We start from the raw sequence: 6,736 nt of genomic DNA on the forward strand, positions 1-6,736 counted from the left end.
GATGGCCAGACTTCAACTCTCATACTTCAGATATATTGGCAGGAGAGACCAGTCCCTAGAGAAGGATATCATTCATGTTCGGTAAAGTGGAGCATGGGAGAGAAAGAGAAAGATGCCCCCGCCCCCGCCCCCGCCCCCTCTCCCCCAACAAGATGATTGGCCCAGTGGCTTTGGCAATGAGCTCAAATGTAGCAATGATTATGAGGTTGTGGTGGAGCCAGGCAGTATTTCATTCTCTTGTGCATAGAGGCACTGTGGGTTAATGCTCAGGACTGCAAAGTCAGTTTGAACTATAAGATTGGTGGTCCAAGCTCACCAGCTGCTCCTTGGAAACCCTATACAGAATCACTGTGGGTTAGAACCAACTAAGGGCACTTAACAACAACAAACTATGAGAGAATCAATTTCTGTTTGTTAAAGGTAGCCATTGTGGTATTTCTGTTTTAACTTAAGATAATCACACAACATCAACACTTTCATCTGGTGTATTGGTTGTCTAAGGCTGCTGTACCAAAGTACCACAAACTGGCTGGCTCAAAGAATAGAATCATTGTCTCACTGTTCTGGAGACTAGGAGTCTGAATTCAGGGCATTAGCGGGACCATGTTCTTCTTGTCCCCTGTAGGGAAAGTTCCTTCCTTATCTCTTCCAGCTTCTGGAAGTCCCAGGCACTTTTTGGCTTCCTTCACTTGTAAATGAAGCTTTATGTATCTGTCTTCCCCATGTCTTACTGACTCTTCTCTTTTATAAGACCACCACTCAAATGGGATCGGAACCCATCTTACTCTAGCCTGACCTCATGTTAATTGATAATATCTTCCAGGACCCTAATTTTCCAAGCAAAGATTTGTTCATAGGTAACCAGGGTTAGTTGGGTCCTCAAAATATCTTTTTGGGGAACACAATTTAATCCATAACTTCTGGGAACTTGTTTGTGGTGTTAGTGCTATCTAGTTGTACCACAACTCATTTCAACCCTGTGAGTCAAACAACAGAATGAAACACTGCCTATGCTTGAGAGCTTTGTTGCAGATACGGTGTCAATCAGTCTCTTTGAGGGACTTTCTCTTTTTTGTTGACCCTCTATTTGACCAAGTATGATATCCTTCTTCACTGACTGGTCCCTCGTGATAACATGTCCAAAGTATTTCAGGCAAAGTTTCACCATCTTCATTTCTAAGAAACATTCTTGTTATTCTTCTCCCAAGATAGATTTGTTCATTCTTCTGGCAGTCCATGGTATATTCAATATTATTTGTCAATATGCAATGCTCAACGCAAATCCTCAGGCCCTATTCCATTCCTACTGAATCAAAAACTCAAGGGGTGAATTCCAGTAATGTGTGTTTTAACAAGCCCTCCAAGTGGTTTTGATGCACATTAAAACTTGATAGCCATTCCTTTACACACAGTGGTGGTGGTGGTGGTGGTGGTGAGCTGTTGAATTGGTTTTGACTCATAGTGACTATATAGAACATATGGGGCTATAAATCTTTACAGGAGCAGAAAGCATTATTTTTCTCCCTCGGAGCAACTAATAGAATTGCTGGCCTTGAGGTTAGCAGCCCAACTCGTAATCCACTACATTACCAGGCTTTCTTATGCACATAGTATTGATGGTGGTGGTTATGTGCCGTGGAGTCGTTCCGACTCATAGCAACCTTGTATAGGGTTTCCAAGACTATAAATCTTTATAGGAGCAGAAAGCTTACATCTTTCTCCCATACACAGAATGATTGATAGTTTTGAACTGCTGATTTTGAGGTTAGTAGCCCAACTCATAACCACTATGCTTACAGAGCTCCTTTATACACACAGTAGGTATTCTTAAAGCCATCTATAAAATATGGAAACAACTATAAAATACCATAACTTTACTGTGAAGGAAATTAATAGGATCGCTTAATGGACAACTCTATTGGGTCCTTTGTTAATCCAAGAAAACCCTTATGGATGCATAGATTGGTGATCATTTCTAGAGAAGAATGCATAATGAGACAATGGAGAGGCTTAGCTGGGACAGCTGCATCTAGATCATTTATAATCAGGTCATCATGGAATGCCAATATTCCTGGGATGATAGCCAAAACGGAAGTCATTAGGGCCTACACTTGGTCTGAAATAAAACCATTTTACAATGCAAGGTGACACTGGAGAAACCTCAAATACAGTTTATTTTAGAAAAGGCAGATATACATGTGGGAAAAGAATTATGACCATGCACAGAGACATTAAAGGTCACTGCCACCAAAATATATTTTTGTTTATTACGACTGCATCAGTGACACCAGCTGAAGTTAAATACCTATTGAACGATACTGATTTGTAGTGAGCACTGTAACTCATAGATGAATGTTCATTTTGTGATAAGAATATATCTTGTGGTTATGTACTGTTTGGCATGGCAAAACATATTGAAGAAATTCTAGCTTCTGTCTTACAGGTAGCAATCTAAGGAAAACAGGAAGGGTTAAGAAAATAAAAGCCTTGAGAAAATATAGATGAATTGGAATGAGAAAAAATTATGCTTAAAAAGAAGTTAAATATAATTGCTGTGTTTAACAAGAAGGCAACCGAACAGAAGCATCTGAACACAAAGACCAGGTGGTCTACTTCTGAAAAGTCAGCCATTGAAAACCCAGTGGAGCACAGATCTGCTCTGACACACATGGGCTCACTGTGAATCAGAGCTGGCTCAACTGCAATCAGCTAATTGGAATAGTATTGTTGTTGTTGTTGTTGTTGTTGTTAAATGTTGTGAAGTTGGTGTTGACTCATAGCGACCCTTTATAGGGTTTCTTTTGTGAGAGTAAATCTTCTGTGAGAGTAGAAAGCCTTGTCTTTTTTTGTGGCTAGTGGACTCAGACTGCTGACCTTGTGGTTTGCAGTTCCATGCTTATCCTGTAGAGTCACTGTGCTCCTAATTGGAATTGTAGTAAAAAAGATAAAAAGAGTCTTTAAGAGGAGGCAGACCATTAAGACAAGCAAATCATCCTGGGAGATTGGAGAACTGAAGGTATTGCTAAGTGAACTGGAAATAAGGGGATGTTGGGCTTGAACGCCATAAGAGTGAGATGGGATTCCAGTGATCTAATGCCATACTTGTTTGTTTCCAAGATGCCATTGAGAATCTAGTGAAATGTATGGCCTTATTAGAAGAAAGGTGTACATACACTAACATTTATATACAATTTCAGGAAGACCACTGACCTCTTGTCAATAAGTCAAATTTAGGGTAAGGACTCATGGCCTAGTGACCAAAGACATTTGACTAAGATTAAACCCTTCAAATATAGCGACTTTATGCACAATAGTACGAAACACAACAGAACAAAATGCCTGGCCGTGTGCCATCCTCCCAATCATTATTAAGCTTGAGCCCATTGCTAATGCCACTGTGCCAATCCCTCCTCACTGGGGGTCTTCCTCTTTTCTGCTTGAGGTTCTCAAAGGAGGAATAGGAGAATAGAACTAAACCTAAACCCACAGGAATAATACAGACGCTAAATAGGGTAATTGAGAAAATAATACCTAGGGTAGAATTTGAGAAAGAAGTGCAAGGAAGAATCAACTCCTCACAAGAGGCGAGAATGTGATATAAAAAAACATCTAGCATCCAGGGAGGGTTGAATTCAGACAGAGCTTCTAAAATTTGATGTCCAAAACAACTAGGGAGGAAGCTTACTAAAATGTCTATTTCTGGACCACGTGGTCTGATTCTGTGATCTGCAGAGGGCCTATATGAAGCAAGTGATCCATAGACCACACTTGGAAAAATGCATCCTCAAAAAGAGGATGAGGGTAAACCCATCCTCTTTTAAAATTAGTTTTGGGTAAGTTAAACATGGCTCTGCTCCATCATTTGGTGAATGGATTTGAGACAGGCCATAAACTCTAGCAAGCATGACTGTGAATTGTTCTGGTCACTCAGTTTGTCAAAGGGAATCTGCTGTTGGAAAGAAAAGTTCTCCATGAAAATTATGAATGATAGAAAGAACCAACCTTCTGTATCTCTCTTCTGCTGTGACTCCAGTAGGAATGTCCCACCCCAAGCCGTGATAATCAGGTTGGATTACTCAAGAAGCAAGCTAAGCATGAGCAGGAATGAAATTGTTCCCTACAGATTAAAAAGTAAGCACAAATAAATCTGTGTGTGTGTACCTTGCTTACTAGGTACTCTATTCCTGTCAGGGATTGTATATTTGAAAAGAGGCATTGATTCTGTAGGAAGGTACCTTGAGGTTGAGAGGTGACACATGTCAGCCATACCTAGAAGCAGACTCTTCAATGTGGTGAAAAATGTAAAATTGTTCCCTACCAATTAGTAAGTGAGTATGACTAAGCCTGTGCTTACTTTGCTTATTGGGTAACCCAACACTATGACAACTCAGGTGGCAATGAGCAAACTGAAGAGGACTGAGGAGATTTTAGGAAAGAGATTTCTCACAGGACAAAATCATCAAACATTTAAGTGTGGTAGAGCTAAAAGTGAATTGCTCACCTATGATGTAGTGGATAATGGATCAAGTAAGCTTTGTTTTCATTTTTATCATTTATGTCATTATAGCTTTTTATGGATTGGTTTTTAATTTTAATGTTGTTTTAAATTTATGTAAACTATTTACATGCTTCAAATATGTGTTACTGTTGTTGAGTCAATCCCAACTCATAGCAACCCTATGCACAACAGAACAAAACACTGCCCGGTCTTGGGCTATCTTCCTAATTGTTATCTTTGAGGAAGGGTGTGTCCCCAGTGGGATACATTGACACAGTGGCAACAATGGTGGGTTCAAACCTAACAATTGTGAGCATGGTTTCGGACTATACATTGTTTTGTTCTATTGTACATAGGGTCACTAGGAGTTGGAACCAACTTGACAGCACCTAACAATAACAACAGCAATCAGAGTCTATGCTTCTGGCTTTATTCTTTTGTGTATTCAGATGCCAACATTTCCATAATGTCTTTAATGAGCCATGAGGAAGGATATAACTTTCCTTTGTTATTTTTCAAAGAAGCATTTGAGCTACATATTTCATAACATTCATTTAACTCTGAAATGCCTTGTCCTTAAAATCATGGTGTGAAAGAAATCAAATACATTCTGTCACATAGCTGTGGGGGAGTCAAAAATTATCCACACTTTGACTGTAGAATTTATTTTAATCAACTTTTAGAAAAGACAAATACATCATTTTGTGACATAATCTCCTAGCTTTTCAATACACTTTGCCCATCAACATGTCAACAAGCTTTTGTAGTCCCTTATTAAAAATTGTTTTAGACTGAACAGTGAGCCACGAATGCACCACTGTCTTCACATCTTCATCAGAGGCCTATATTCATCCTCAAAGGGCTACTTTCAGGGAACCAAGTAGGTGAAAGTCCAATAGAGCAAAATCAAGACTATAGGAAGGATGCTTTAACACCTCAAAATGAAGTTCTTACAGAATGTCAACGTGTTGTCATGCAAGATCACAATGTCCTTGGATAACAGTCCTCTGCCTTTAACACAAGATTTAGGCTTCAGCTCTTGCACTCTTTAAAGAGGTCTGGGCAGTAGATCTGCTCAATGCATCACTGGATTTCCTGACTGCTGCTTCTATGAGCACTGATGATGGATCCAAGGAAATTGAAGTCTTTGACAACTTCAATCTTTTTTCCATTTATCATGATGCTATTTATTGGCCCAGTTAGGAGGATTTTTGTTTTGTTTACACTGAGGGGCAATCTATACTGAAGGCTGTGGTCTTTGGCACTAGTCAGTAAGTATTTCAAATTCTCTTCACTTCCAGCAAGCAAGGTCATATCATCTGAATATCACAGGTTGTTAAAGAGTCTTCCTCCAATCCTGATGCCACATTCTTCTTCATATAAACCAGTTTCTCAGATTATTTGTTCAGCATACACATTGAATGAATATGGTTAAATGATACAACTCTAACACAGACCTTTCCTGATTGTATATTATTAAGTTTCTCCTTGTTATGTTCTAATGACTTCCTCTTATTCTTTGTACAGGTTCCTCATAAGCACAACTAACCAGACTCTGGTTGCTCAAGATTAATACCTCATATGTAACAGTGATATGCCTAAGTAAACAAGTATTTGTCCTCATTTTAATTCAATGGGAAATAATGATTACAAAGACATAGACTAGGTTCCCCATTAACTATTTCTGACATACACTTGTTCATTTTGTCTTTTGAGAGTTTGAATGTGCAAAGAGACAATCACCAAACCATATGTAATAATAAAACTCTGATACACAACCTCTGTGGCAACCAGCCTGCAATGTTCAGAACTTGGTCCATGACTGCCAGTTTCCCTAATGTGTGTTCCTGTTTCCAACTTGGGACAACCAGAGAAAGCAAAATAAGGTCCCAAAATCAATTGCATAAGAAAGATATGTTTTGAGAGAACAAAAAAGATGGTGGATTGGGTAGCAGTGAAGTGAGGAGCTCTGTCATCAACAACACAGAATACCAGACCAAGCAGGCTCAGGGGATGGTGCCAGAACTCTGAACCACACACAAAGGCATATTTAGAAGGTTGGAAGGCTTAAAGCTAGGGGAATTGGTAGCAGAAGCAAGAAATCCAGTGCTTTCTAATCCACCTGCTCCCAGAGCCACCATCTTGGGAGAGACCAAGCAGGGGATAGATCAGAGTGGCCACAGACACCTGACATAACCATAGAGATTAAAATGTGGACATTCTTTTTTTTTTTTTTTT

The sequence above is a fragment of the Chrysochloris asiatica genome, unplaced genomic scaffold (assembly GCF_000296735.1).
Source record: "Chrysochloris asiatica unplaced genomic scaffold, ChrAsi1.0 scaffold00099, whole genome shotgun sequence".
NCBI lineage: Eukaryota > Metazoa > Chordata > Mammalia > Afrosoricida > Chrysochloridae > Chrysochloris > Chrysochloris asiatica.